The following is a 13906-nucleotide window of genomic DNA, read 5'->3' as shown; positions in this document are numbered from 1 at the left end:
GAGGGGCTGTGGCATTGTTGCTTAGGCAGGCCTGGAGTCTATGCGGGCTGACCTGGGCACAGAGGTGGCCAAGCTTTTCTTCCGCTCTTGGTGCTCTCCAGCCTTTGTCTTTTTGGCCCCAGAAACGTAACTTCTACTGCTGCCCAAGGCCTGCCACGGCCCTGCTCCAGCCATGCCAAGGGCCTGGGGAGTGACTGCGGGGGGGGAGAGCCAGTGGGAACCGGCCGCACCGCAGTCCTAGGCCTCCCCAGCGCTTGCCTGTGGGAGCCCCAACACTCTGCCAGCACAGCAGGCCAGCCGACTCAGGGCCAGACATGCGGGGGGGCCTCCTCCACTGGGCACACCTTGAGTGAGCCTGTTACTGTCCCCGTAGACCACCTTCCCTGGGACTTCATCACTTCGCTTGCTCGTTCGTTAACCTTTGTGGCCCACCCCCTGTGAGCTCAAGAGGAGGAATGCCTCAGACACTGGCTTTACTCAAGGGGCCCTTGACCTGGTGGAGGGGAACAGATAGACCAGAAAGCTGGTGGCAGTACAGGAAACGTCCTGATGTGCCGAGCAGTCCTGAGGCTTCTGGGAACAAGTGACCAAGATAAGCCAAGGAAAAGGGGAAGTTGTTCCAGGAAAGGAAAGAGGGGGGTTCCTTTCTGCTCCTGCCTGCCTGTGATGGCAGGGACAGAGAAGGGAGCGAGGGGCATCACTAAATTCTCCAGGATTTAGAACTAGAAGAGACTCTGGGGGAATCTAATCTGACGTCCTGCACGACTGGGCACCAGGCACTCCTGTCAGCTTCAACATCTCTGTGACTGGGAGCTCATGGCACCCACGGAAGCCTGCCGTGGACCTGTGGCTTCCCACGGGTCCTGGCTCTGCCTGGCCAGCCATCCACCTGGCAGCCATACGGAGGAACATTCCACGTGCTCAGGCAAACATCAGATGCCACAGTAGCAAAAATGAGGCCTTTGACCAAGCTCTGCCCTAGGAAGATGACCAGGAGGGGCTGGTAAAGAGGGCTGTTCCTCTGTTTATTGCAGACGTCCATCTTTATGCCCTTATCTTCATCACTTAAGCAAAAAAGTGGGTTTGATTAAGCAAACATGACACCTGGTCAAGGAGAGGGAATGGCCAGACTGTGGCCTCTGACCTCAGACTCAGGTGTGAGAACACCTCGAAAGTCTACAAAGCATGAAAGGGTTGTTTCCACCCAGTGTTATTCATGCTGGGACCAGGCAGAGGTGAAAAGGCACAGGGCAGCCCCTGGGTGCAGGGTAGGGTCCTGGAAGCACAGCTCCAACTACCCTCCGCTAGATGCCACCCCACCACTGCTTCCGCCAGAGGGTGGGAAAGGGCTTTGGGCCTCTGAAAAAAATCAGACTGAGGCTTAAATCCTTCCTGAAATGTAAATAAATTGTCTTTTATAAAGCATATTGTACAAGTGAACTGACCAAATGACCATACCTGTCCCTGACACAGCTGAGGTTTATAAATAGGGATGTTTGGAAAGAAAAATGTAAACTTGCGCTTGCTTTTATGCTCCCTGAAGGAGAGAGAGAGAAGTCAGTGACTAAAGCCCTGCTTACACAAATGCTTGCCTGGGCCAGAAACGTTGCCCAGGACAGCCAGATATGAGAGCTGTCAGAAGTAATTCAATCAAGCAAGGTATTTTGATGACTTCTGTGTGACTGACACTGTATTTGAAAATGGGGGGGTGGGTACTAAGATAAGGGGGTGCTGTCAAAGAGCTCACTCACCCCAGAAGTAGTACAGAGACACTATTGCCCCTCTGATACAAGGCAGACAGTGAGTAGGGCACGAGTAGGACCGGGAGACCAGGTGCAGGCCGTCCAACACAGAGATGATGGTGGCTTCTCCAGGAAGTGGCAACTGGGCTGGAGAGCAATTCTGGAAGAATGAGGGAAATAGATCAACAGGACTTGGTAACTTACAGGATGTGAGCCAGGAATGGAAAGAGTGGAAAGGAAGGAGATGAGAAGCGATTCCCCTTCCCAGGTGGACTAGAAGGTGGAGGAGGAGTAGCAGCAGGGACAAAGTCTGCGCAAAGGCCCAGAAGAGGCAGGACAGCCAAGTAGACTGACCACTGGCATCAGATCATATATGGGCAGCCAAGAGGAAAGAAAAGAGGAGAAAGTTAGGTTATCAGTGCTTTATTTATTCCTTGAAAATACCTTGTCATCTTGATTGAGCATTCCATTCAACTGCAAAGATTTTTTAAAAAACCTTTGGCCTAGATATTTATCATCATCTCTGATAGGTGCCGCAGTGTCTACAGTCCTGGAGGGTGATGGGTAATGAGTGTTAGATAACAGAGCCTGCACTCCGGTCATTTAGGCAGCCAGAGAATAAAATTGACAAAGGCAACTCTGGGGTCACAATTTATACCAGGAAAAAAGAAACCCACGAATGAATCTAAGTCAGATTCATTGCCTCTGCAGCCTTCTCCAATCTCTGTGCACCAGGTCACAACCTCAGCTGGACAGACAGCCTTCCCAGCAGAGGAGATGGTGACAGATAAAGAGGTTGCTGGTGTGTGTGTAATTGGGTGTATAAATAACTGCGGCCCACTTCTTGACAGAGGGCTGCTCAAAGCCAGAATGGAGCAGGAGGAAAAGCATGGCCTCTGAAGTCAGACTATCAGGGTCTGAATCCACGCTCATGCTTCCTTGTGTGGTCTTAGGCAAGGTACAACTTCTCTGGACCTCAGTATCATCATCAGTAAGATGGGTGCAATAAGCCCCTGTGTAAGTTGCTATCCTTGTAAAGTTCAAAATTAGATATAAGCGCTAATTAAAAGCATGAGATGATCATTTTTAATAAAAAAGTCCACCACCTCCAAATCTTGGCTATAATCAACAGTAGCTTTGCGCTTGGTATAGCATCCTCACTTAACGTGCCCTCTGGAGAGTGTTGGTTATGTCGGTAATTCCTTCCCAAAGGTGACAAGGAGGAAAGGAGAAGCAATGCACTATTTGACCGAACTGGACACATGCACCACTGGGGTCTAACACTTAACTCCAACCACCTTCCCACAGCTATTCTCAGGCCTGGCAACCTCAGCACAGGGGTAGCTGTTAGGCTCCGTCTGGCTGAACCAGAATATCTGCCTATTTCCCATCCTGGCACGTGAAGCAGCAGCACAGGCCCAGAACAAGGTCACCACCAGCAGGTGGGCACCCCATCCTCAGCACCCTCACACGATTCTCAAGACCACAGGGATGTGGCTTTCAAACTGTGCTCTACAAAGCCCTAGCAGGGGCCAAAGGGAGGAGAAGCAGCGCTCCCACTCCATTTCAAGCTCTACTTGTAGAGTTTACCTATTGGACCAGCAGTGGTTCTCATCCCTGGCTGCTCAATGGAATCACCTAACAAGTTTTTTTTAAATGTTGATGCTTTGGTCTCACCTTAGACGAACTGAATCCAATTCTCTGCCAGCTGAGCTTGAGCATAAATATTTCGAACATTGAGAACTTTTCTAGCTAATGGGCTCTTCAGCTGAAAAAAGAAAGTTTGAAAACCATCTTCTTATGGCACCATAGTGACATTTCAGACACTGAGTGTCCCACTATGGTGCTGGGGATACAAACATAAACAAGTCTCTTTTCTATCCTATTATAAATTCTGTATCTATTTTACTTTCAGTGGATAAACTCAAGAGACCAGGACCTGTGTATGAGTTAATTTCCCCCACGACTAGCCATGTACTCAGCCCTGCCCAAAAAGGTATTCAGTAGGTAAACACAGAAAATTTCTGCAAGGTACTGCACAGTACCCTCAGGAAATCTCAGGGACACTGCAATAAAGAACCACACAGAACATGCAAATTATTTTCAAGAACTGCAAGGATGCTGCATATAAGATCAAGTATCCAAAAAGTAGGGGCTCCTTCGCACCAACAGTAACCAATTAGCAAATGTATCAGCAACATTACCCCATTCACAGTAGCAACAGACATTGAGTTTCACAGAAAAGTTTCCCAAGTAAACTTAACTCTGTTCAAATCTATAAGAAAAACAAAAACAACCTATCAGGACTTCCCTGGTGGCGCAGTGGTTGAGAGTCCGCCTGCCGATGCAGGGGACACGGGTTCATGCCCCGGTCCGGGAAGATCCCACATGCCGCGGAGCGGCTGGGCCCGTGAGCCATGGCCGCTGAGCCTGTGCGTCCGGAGCCTGTGCTCCGCAACGGGAGAGGCCACAACAGTGAGAGGCCCACGTACTGCAAAAAAAAACCCCAAAAAAAACCTATCAAACTGGGCAGATGATACAAACTGGAAATCCAGGAGATACAAATGGCTGAAACAGCTTTAAGAGTCCTAGCTAAGAGTCAAAGACATACATATTTTCATCTACTGGATGGGAAGAAAAGGTAAAGGCTGATAATATCCAAAGTGTCAAAAACAGATCAAGATGGTGGAGTAGGATGGGGGACTCACCTCCCCCAGTGAACACATCACAAATACATCTACATGTGGAACAATGCTCACTGAAAATTAACTGGAGACTGGCAGAAAGACTCCTGTGCAACCAAGGCTGTAAGAAAGATGCACAAAGAATCAGGCAGGAAGGTAAGAGAAGTGATCAGGTTGGGACCTGTGCCCTCGGGAGGGGACTCAAACAAGCACGGAGATTACACGGGCAGAGATCCTTCCTGTGGAGTGAGCGGTTCCAGCCACATATTGGGTGCCCCAGGAAGATGAGATCCCTTGGTTGGCTGGAGGGCCGATGGCACTAACAGAAGGGCTGGGGGAAGCCTGGACTCGACTCATGAGGAACAAGCACAGACTTGCTTACTCTTGAAACAGGGCAGATTGAAACTACATAGGTCTCTGACCAGTTTCCCACCACTGCGCTGGCATGCACCCAGCCTGAGCCGAGCAACAGCTCTGGCCTCACTTGTTCCAAAAAGCAGCTCCACACTGGGGCAAGGGCTGTCTTGGCCAAGAGGAAAGCTCGTCTGTGAGGCACAAAGGTAGCCCAGACCCAGAGCAGTGTCTAAGTAGGGCAGGGGCAGCCATGACTGGCGCTTACACAGGCAGCCCATTCAGAAGCTGTCTGCTGACTATGGCCAGACCTCCACAGCCCAGGCCCGACCCACACCGAGTGCCCACACACGCCCCACTTGCTCTAAGGTGCAGCTGCACACCAGGGTGAGCATGGCAGCGGCTGAGTGAAGAGACAGAGGAGGCTCAGATGTGGAGCAGCATCTGAACAGGGGAGAGGCAGCCATTACTGTTGCTTACACAGGCAGCACGTCAGAAGCAGTCTAGATCCCTGACTGTGGCCAAACTGCCACAGCCTGCGCCAGCACTGCTCCGCTCTGGGGTGAGTGTGCCAGCGATGGCATCAGAGGGCACACACTTTAAAGGGAACAGAGCTAGCTCGGACCTGACCCTCAGAACTTCTGCTCCAGCAACTTGAGACCCAACCTGCCCCTAATAGCATGGTGACAGCCATTGAGAATAAGGCACATCACCTCTCACACCTGGCTCTGGCCCTAGCCCCTCTCTCTGCAGTCCCACCTTCTACCAAGGTGACAGCTGCCAGCATGCCCTGGAGAAAGATGTGACTTGTGTTCACGTCAGATCTAGCTTCCCCACCAAAGCCACTGGGCATGTGCAGACTGTATAGGGTTGCTCCCACACAAGGATACCCCTTTTCAAGACTGCAGTAGGTAACTGTTTCACCTAATTTCACAGAGACAGAGAAAGTTAAAATGAGAAGACAGAGGAGTTTGTTTCAACTGGAAGAGCAAGCGAAAACCTCTGCAAAAAATAACTAATGAAACAGAAATAAACAATTTACCAGATAAAGAGTTCAAAGCATTAGTAATAAGAATGCTAACTGAATTAGCAAAAAGAATACATACACACAGTGGGAATTTTAACAAGGAACTAGAAAATATAAAAAAGAACCAGTCAGTACTGAAGAATGCAATAACAGAAATGAATAACACACTAGAAGGAATTAGCAGCAGGTTAGGTGATACAGAAGAATGTGAAAGTGATCTGCAAGAGAGAATAATGGAAATCACCCAATCAGAACAGCAAAAAAAACCAAAAAACAGTAAAAAATGAGAACAGTTTAAGGCATCTCTGAGACAATATCAATCATACCGACATTCATGTTACAGGGGTCGCTGAAGAAGAGAGAAAGATAAAGGTCAAAAAGGTATTTGATGAAATTATGTATGAAAACTTTCCAAACCTGAAGAAGGAAACAGATAACCAGATATAGGAAGCCCATAGGGTCCCAAACAAGATGAACCCAAACAAACCCACACCAAAACATATCATGATTAAAATGGCAAAAGTTAAAGAGAAAATTCTAAAGGCAACAAGAGAAAAATAAAGAGTCATATACAAGGGAACCCCCATAAGGCTATCAGCTGATTTTTCTATAGAAAGCTTGCAGACCAGACGGGATTAAATATTCAAAGCGCCGAAAAAGGGCTTCCCTGGTGGCGCAGTGGTTGAGAGTCCGCCTGCCGATGCAGGGGACACGGGTTCGTGCCCCGGTCCGGGAAGATCCCACATGCCGTGGAGCAGCTAGGCCCGTGAGCCATGGCCGCTGAGCCTGTGCGTCCAGAGCCTGTGCTCTGCAACGGGAGAGGCCACAGCAGTGAGACGCCCGTGTACCGCAAAAAAAAAGGCGCCGAAAAAGGGAAAAATCTGCAACCTCACATACCCAGCAAAATAATCATTTAGAATTGAAGGAGAGAGAAAGAACTCGTCAGACAAGCAGAAACTAAGAATTCATCAATACTAAACCAACCCTAAAAGAAATGTTAAATGGTCTTCCCTAAGTGTAAAGGAAGAGGCTACAACAAGAAGTATCTACAGGAAAGGAGAAATCCCACTAGTAAAAGCAAATATATAGTAAAGGCTGAGGATCAACCACTTAAATAAGCTAGTAGGAAGATTAAAAAACAAACAAAAAAACTGTAAAAACAACTATAACTACAACAATCAGTAAAGGGATAAACATGAAGGTGCAAAATAGGACATCAAAAACAAAATATGGAGAAGGGGAGTAGAAAATATACACCTTTTGGAATGTGTTTGAATGTAAATGACTACCTGTTTGAAATAGGCAGATATAGTTACAGATCAGCATATATAAACCCCATGGTAACCACAAATCAAAACCCTAAAATAGACACACAAAAACTAGAGAGAAAGGCACACAAGCATACCAGTAAAGAAAGTCATCAAATCACAAGGGAAGAGACTAAAAGAACACAGAAGAGCTACAAAAACAAGTAATAAAATGGCAGTAAGTACATACCTACCAATAATCACTTTAAATGTCAATGGACTAAATGCTCCAATCAAAATACAGAGTGGCTGACTGGACGAAAATACAAAACTCAACTATATCCTGCTTATAAGAGACTCCCTTCAGAGCTAAAGACACACAAAGACTGTAAGTGAGGAAATGGAAAAAGATATTTCATGCAAATGGAAATGACAAGAAAGCAGAGGTAGCAATACTCATATCAGACAAAACAGACTTTAAAACAAAGTCTGTAACAAAAGACAAAGAAGGACTCTATATAATGATAAAGGGATCAATACAAGAGGATATAACACTCATTAACATATATGCACCTATTACAGGAGCACCTAAATACATAAAGCAAATATTAACAGACATAAAAGGAGAAATTGACAATAATACAATAATAGTAGGGGACTTTAAGACCCCACTTACATCAACGGAGAGATCATCCACACAGAAAATCAGTAAGGAAAGAGTGGTTGTAACACACTAGACCAGTTGGACTTAATAGATAGCTACAGGACCCTACATCCAAAAAAAGCAGAATACACATTCTTTTCAAGTACACATGGAATGTTTTCCAGGATAGATCACAAAACAAGTCTCAACAAATTTAAGAGGATAGAAATTACATCAAGCATTTTTTTCCAACCATAACAGCCTGAAACTAGAAATCAATTACGGGAAGAAAAACAGGAAAAGCACAAACACATGGAGACTAAGCAACACACTATTAAAAATACAATGGGTCAAAGAAGAAATCAAAGAGACAATCAGAAAATGCTTTGAGACAAATGAAAATGGAAACACCACTTTCCAAAATCCATGGGATGCAGCAAAAGCAGTTCTAAGAGGGAAGTTAATAATGATACAGGCCTTCCTCAAGAAACAAGAAAAACCTTGTTTCTAACCTAACCAACCATCCAAATAAATTAGAAAAAGAATAAAGAAAGCCCAAAGTCGGCAGCAGGAAGGGCCTAATAAAGATCAGAGAGGGGGCTTCCCTGGTGGCGCAGTGGTTGAGAATCTGCCTGCCAATGCAGGGGACACGGGTTCGAGCCCTGGTCTGGGAAGATCCCACATGCCGCGGAGCAACTGGGCCCGTGAGCCACAATTACTGAGCCTGCGCGTCTGGAGCCTGTGCTCTGCAACAAGAGAGGCCGCGATAGTGAGAAGCCCGCGCACCGCGATGAAGAGTGGCCCCCGCTTGCCACAACTAGAGAAAGCCCTCACACAGAAACGTAGACCCAACACTGCCATAAATAAATAAATAAAGCAAACTGTAAAAAAAAAAAAAAAAAAAAAAAAAAAGATCAGAGAGGAAATAAATAAAATAGAGACCAAAACGTAACAAACGAACATCAGAAATGATCAACGAAACCAAGAGCCGTTTTTTTTGAAAAGATAAACATAATTGAAAAACCTTTAGTCAGGCTCATCAAGAAAATAAGAGAGAGGACTCAAACAAAGTAAGAAATGAAAAAGGATAAATAACCCCCAAAATCACAGAGATACAAAAAATCGTAAGAGACTACTATGAATAGTTATATGACAACAAACTGGACAACCTAGAAGAAATAGACAAATTTCTAGAAACATACAATCTTCCAATACCCAAAGTATCAACAAGGCTGTAGGAAAATGCAGAATTTCATATACTGCTAGTGGGAATATAAACTGGTATAACTTTTCTGAGGGTAACTGGATGTATCTAAAAGTACAAAGTAAACCACTACTAAGAATCTATCCTTGAGTCCACACAAAGATGTAGAACACAGGGTAATGAAAATGCTTCGGAACTAGATAGAGGGGGTGGCCACACAATACTGTGAACGTACTAAACGCCACTTAGTTGTTCACTTTAAAATGTTAACTTTATGCTGTGTGAATTTCACCTCAATAAAGTTTTTTAAAATCAAAAAAACATTCTAAATGCCTGACAGCATGTGTACGAAGGTGTTCACTGCAGTGAGGCTGGAATCAACGAGTGCCTGTCCACTGTACATTGGTTAATCATACTATTACTATATCTATGCAGCTAACAAAACGCAAGAACAAATTCTACAGACTGATACAGGTAAGAGTACACATTTTGCTGAGAAGAAAAAAAGAGCACCTATAGAATAGAATTCATATAATAGCAAAAAGCAAAACCACAAACCATGACCAAGTCTGGTTTTTTTGCTTTTTTTTTTGTGGTACGCGGGCCTCTCACTGTTGTGGCCTCTCCCGTTGCAGAGCACAGGCTCCGGACGCGTAGGCCCAGCGGCCATGGCTCACGGGCCCAGCTGCTCCACGGCATGTGGGATCTTCCTGGACCGGGGCACGAACCCGTGTCCCCTGCATCGGTAGGCGGACTCTCAACCACTGCACCACCAGGGAAGCCCCCCAAGTCTATTTTTGTATATGTAGAGAAACAGTTTAGAAGGGTACATATCACTGCTAAACTTGCTTACCTGTGGGCACATTTTCCTTATAGGTGTCTGTATGGTTTACATTTTTTAAAGCACTATTACTTTTGTTTAAAAAATTAGGAACAACTTTTAAAAGGCAGTAAGATAACTCTGATAGAATGAGAAGCAAAGACACCCCTGTAGTGATGAGTACAGCTAGAGCCAGGGACCAGGGCTCCTTGGAGAAACAACGATTCCAGGGCTGAGGGGAGGTGGGTACAAGATGAATCTGGAACATCTCATTATGTCAGAAGTAATAGAAGTGTTAAAAAAAATGTTGGGATGTAGGAGACAACTTAAAGGGGCTCCCACTGGTTACATCTGGAACTATTTAAGAACCAAAAACAAAACAAAAAAACAAAAGGACAATAATGAATTACAGACCATTGAAAAAAGGAGAATCCATCAGTTCACAATGAATATAAATAAGATATATAAAAATAAATAATTGGGGAAGAGAGAGGGAGGGCAGACTGGTAAATGAGGAAGGAGTGCTGAATTGGAAAAAAGTATTTCACAATCATCATTTTAAGATGGAATCTAAAACAACAATCATCATAGGAAAGATTGAATCAGGCCAGAGTCAGCAATATTTGCTAAATCTAGGCAGAAGTTTGGTGAGGAGTGGAATATTTACATGGTCTTATACCTCCAGAGGTTGCTTGAGTTGGAAGGGGAAAAACAATAACTATACCATGGAGAAAGTGGAAAACATCCTGTCCAGGTGTGCTAGGTATGAATTTGTTGCCTCTTAGCTCCAAACTTGCCTTCCTTTCCCTTCCTTGCCACACTGAAGCTGGGACTCTGCAAACTACATTTCTCTTCACCAGCTGGCCAACAGGGGCCTCTGAAGGGGAAAGCAGGGCTGGAAGAGACCATTAGTGTTTCAGTCTGGCCTCGATCCCAGCAGCATCCTCCACAGCGATTGTTCTTTGCTCTCATGTCTCGACAGGCACCTCCAGGGAGTTGATTCTGCAGCACAGGGCAGGCAGCATGTTCCTGTTGGTCAGGCTTACAGGGCCCTCCTCTGAGGTTCTAAGTTCCTTCCTTGTCTTCTCGTCCCTTGATCTTCGGTGTGGTAGCTGTTTTCTATTCAGACGCTCTAGAGCTCTCTTCTTTCCCTTTTAGTCATTAACTACCTCTTACTCAGTTAACAATTATTTATGTTAAAGTTTTCCTATTTACTTTTTCCCCCTCACTGGACTCTGAATGATACACCAGGTGATCAAAATTAAGATCACCACTGAGGGGCAGATGACATTGTGCTTCCTGAGAGGACATATGACATAGTGTTCCAGCCACCTGGAATGCAAAACTCAATCTAATCTAATCAAGAGGAAACATCGGATAAACCCAAAATGAGCGGCATCATTTAAAAGGAGAAACTGTATTCTTCCAAAATGTCAATATCATAAGTGACAAAACTATGGAAATGCTCCAGATTAAAGGAGACCAAAGAGACATGACAACTACCTATAATACTTGATCTTAGACCAGATCTAGAACTGGGTGGGGGTGAGCTTCTACAAAGGACATTATGAGATCAATTAGAATATGAATCGTATTTTAAACTATTTTATCAGTGTTAAATGTACTGAATTTGATAACTGTATTGGGGTTGTTACAGAGTATCTTTATTCTTAGGGAATACCCGCTGAAGTATTAGAGTTAAAGGGCCATGATGCATGCGCAGAGAGAGAGCATATGCAAGAATACAAATGACAAATCAAATGGGGTAAATGTCACTCAGTGGATCTAAGTAAAGGATATTTGGGCCTCGTATGTACAATTCTTATTCCTGCAACTCTTTTGTAACTCCGCATTTCCAAATAAAATTAACTTTAAAAAAAAGGCAACAGGTTACAGCAGTAGTTCTCAGCCTTCACTGCACTCTGGACACCCCAAGCCACTTCCGAAGCTCTGGGACCCAGGCATCTGTATTCTCCAAGTTCCCTGGGTGATTCCAATGTGCAGACAAGGGTGGGAAATACTGGTGCAGTGGGGGAGCTCACTCATTAAATTCAGACATAAAAAGTGGCTCTTTTGCCCTCCAGAGCAGCAGTCCCCAACCTTTGTGGCACCAGGGACCACTTTTGTGGAAGATAATTTTTCCATGGACCGGGGGCGGAGGGGAATGGTTTCAGGATGATTCAAGCGCATTCCATTTACTGTACACTTTATTTCTATTATTATTGCATTGTAATATATAATGAAATAATTATACAGCTCACCAAAATGCAGAATCAGCGGGAGCCCTGAGCTTGTTTTCACTTGCCACTCACTGATAGGGTTTTGACATAAGTCTGCAGGCAATTAATTTATGATGGTCTCTGTGCAGTCAAACCTCTCCGCTAATGATAACCTGTACTTGCAGCCGCTAGCATCACCGTCTCAGCTCCATCTCAGATCATCAGGCATTAGATGCTCATAAGGAGCACGCAGCCTAGATCCCTCGCATGTACAGCTCACAGGAGGGTTCGCGCTCCTATGAGAATCTAACGCCGCGCTGATCGGACAAGAGGTGGAGCTCAGGCGGTAATGCGAGCGATGGGGAGCGTCTGTAAATACAGATGAAGCTTCGTTCACTTGCCTGCGGCACACCTCCTGCTGTGCGGCCTGGTTCCTAACAGGCCATGGACCGCTACTGGTCCGTGGCCCAGGGGTTGGGGACCCCTGCTCTAGAGAATAGCCCTGGGGATTAGGGTCTCAGGGTAACACAAACTCCTAGTCTCAGCACCATGTGGTATGGCAGAGACCCTGAAGACCCTGAAGCAGGTAGAAGGTGAATTTGTATGGCCCTGGTCAACATGGAGAGATCACCCATCCAGAGGTTCCAAAGGAAAAAGGCATTTCCATGACTATGACAGGTATTAAGCACAATTTAAAGCTGGCAGGAATTAGAATGGTTTAAATGGCCCCAGAGCTACCATCTCCCCTTGTCTTTCTGGTTGCACTGTTAGCATGGTCGATCTGGGTCCCGCTGACAGAGCACAGGAGAGGATGCTGCTCTCTCTCATCAGGCAAGCCAGGGAATGAGTGAAGGACAGCGGTGTGGAATTAGCCTCTTGGGAAGTTCAAGGAGTGGGTTACCAATTGGCATATTTTCCCAAAGCATTTTCCTACCGTGGAGGCTCAGCTAGGTAGGTCAACGCAGAAAGAGCTGAGGGCAACCAACGATCACAGTCCAGCTATTGCTCGCCTCAGCTCCAACCTGTGATAGGGTAGCCATAGAATGCTACATATGGAAAACTGGAAGCAAGGCTGGGGAGAGACAGGACTGGGGAATGGGGAAGGTGGTAGTCAAAGGCCACAAAGACAAGCAAAACATTCTTGCCCAACGTGCAATGGGTAGGAACAAGAGATGCGACGGGTCAAGAGAACACAGCAAATCTCCTACAGTTCTCTAAAATCAGGCATGTTTTGGTTAACTTCCACTTTGTGAACAGAAGTTAGTTTTTACTCCTCTCCTTTCTCACATCATCTCCATTTTCAGGCAGGACAGATTTGTACAATATTTAGGCATCTCAAAACTGATGGATCCAAAACTGAACATGAACTCATGTCCCTAGATGTGGTCCTTACTGGCTCCATATCTCTGCAACAATTCTGCTTCCCCAGTTGACTGAGCCAGAAACGTGGGACTCATCCTAGATTCCTTCCTTCCTCCCCTTTCTCTCTGCCCCATGGCCAATCAATGATCAAATCCTGCCATTCTGCGTGACTCCTAATTCCTCCTGAGTCCACGCCCCACACCATCTCCACCAACAGGGCGCCACTCCAAAGAGCCTTCGAGCTCTCTCCTAAACTACTACATCCACCTCACTGAGGCCTCGCATGGCCCCTTTAGCCCATCTCCACAGCTACAGGGACGCCTATGACAGGTCCGCCTGCACCACTACCACGTTCACACATGGCTGCTTCTACCTTCAAGTAAAATCTGACTTCCACAGGATGTCATATAAGACCCTAGAGGACCTGGGCTTTGCCAATTTAACTTCTTTTCGTTTTATTTTAAGCCCCAGGCACAATGAGTTACTTGTAGCTCCCTGCACTTTCCATCCCATTTCACATTCCTGTATACCCTCTCCTACAAAGCCTATTCAGCCTCTGGGCTTGGGCCTCTCCTCCAGGAAGTTGCCTCTGACCTCTCCAGGCACC

This window comes from Phocoena phocoena, chromosome 2 (genome assembly GCF_963924675.1).
Source record: "Phocoena phocoena chromosome 2, mPhoPho1.1, whole genome shotgun sequence".
Lineage (NCBI taxonomy): Eukaryota > Metazoa > Chordata > Mammalia > Artiodactyla > Phocoenidae > Phocoena > Phocoena phocoena.
Note: the sequence above shows the minus strand (reverse complement) of the source record.